Genomic DNA, 1352 nt, shown 5'->3' with positions numbered 1-1352 from the left:
AAAAATATGAAACACTTCATGGATTGCCTATCAACCTTGGGCAGGGGCCATGCTAATCTTCTCAGTATTATTCCAATTTTAGTGTATGTGCTGCCAAAGCTAGCACCCTCTGTCTCTTTTGATATAATGGGGAGTTTCATTTCAATCTTAAAATTTGCTGTTTCAAGATCTTCTTTGTTGCATTGCAACCTAAAAAGAATTAGCTCTGCCACCTGAGAGAGTCATTGGAGACTGAATGTGCTGCCTCCATTTCTAGCAGTGGGTCCTTAATGGACTCAGGCAGTAGCAGCAGGAAATAAACGAATGTGCTGCAAAGGCTCGTGACCCTGAGGCTGGAGTTGTGATTGCATCCAACTGACAAACAAGTTCAGACATGAATAGTCTGGCCCAGTATCTTCAAATTGGAAAGCTACAGCTAACACTAATAGTCTGTTCTTAAATACTCAAGTGCTCTCATGTTCTCCACTTTATCCAAGTTTAAATTTCCAGCTTCCAAAGTAGATTTTTCCACTTCTAAAATGGATCTATCTCCCTCCTGTTCCCTGCTCTCCTCCCCTTTCTGTTTTAGAAAGATCCTGGGAAAGCAAGCCTAGGTGTAAATGGTGTTCATCTGTGTAGCAGAATACTAGAAGGTTAGCTGGAAGGCATCTTAAGAAACAGCAGTTCTGACCTTCTCATTCTAGTATTAGTGGTATTTATAATAGATTTATTTCTATGTATCAAATGATTTATGTACATTTAATATCAAGCAACTTTGCAAAATGAATTTTTTTTATCTCTGTTTAACAAATCAGAAGACTGAGGCTCAGAGAAGTTAATAACTGACCAAAGGTTGCAAAGCTATTTATGCAACCTTTACTCATGTACTTTTACTTATGCAGATTTACTCAAATAAAAATTTGTCTGATTTCTAATTCACCATGCTAGCTTAGGTTATTTAGACAGACAGACAGAGATTGATGGGGAAATAATAAGAGTCAGTCTCTCTCTTTCTCTCTCTTTTAACATCATGATTAGTTGTAAAGGAGAATACAAAAGAGAGAAATAATATTTGAATACAATTTTTTTTTATAAAAACACAGGTCTCCTTCCTTAAACCAGTTTTGGTAAGATTATTTTACTTAACACTTAATTTCTTAAAATATTGTAGGACTTGTGATAAAATTTCAGGAATTCTTACAAAAGGAACTGCTATACTTAAAAGAAATGTCCCTTGCTGTGAGATGGCCAGGGTCCAGGAGCTCACTGTGTATATCTCTGACTGCTGCTCCTTCTTGCTGGTCACATGCTGGGCTGCTGAAGCACCTGCCAGTTCTGATACACGCCTCTGAGTACAGTGAGTAACCAGGGTG

The 1352-nt window shown here is 37.7% G+C and overlaps 1 non-coding gene across 1 annotated transcript; it reads right to left on the bottom strand.

Moving 5' to 3' along the window:
- Nucleotides 1-106, bottom strand: LOC117073786. Its single transcript, XR_004433355.1, has one exon. It is a non-coding gene; the product is annotated as a U6 spliceosomal RNA (small nuclear RNA).
- Between the last annotated feature and the right edge of the window lie 1246 nt (nucleotides 107-1352).

Source organism: Trachypithecus francoisi, unplaced genomic scaffold (genome assembly GCF_009764315.1).
Source record: "Trachypithecus francoisi isolate TF-2019V2 unplaced genomic scaffold, Tfra_2.0 Lachesis_group4, whole genome shotgun sequence".
Taxonomy (NCBI): domain Eukaryota; kingdom Metazoa; phylum Chordata; class Mammalia; order Primates; family Cercopithecidae; genus Trachypithecus; species Trachypithecus francoisi.
This window is presented reverse-complemented; position numbering and strand designations above follow the sequence as displayed.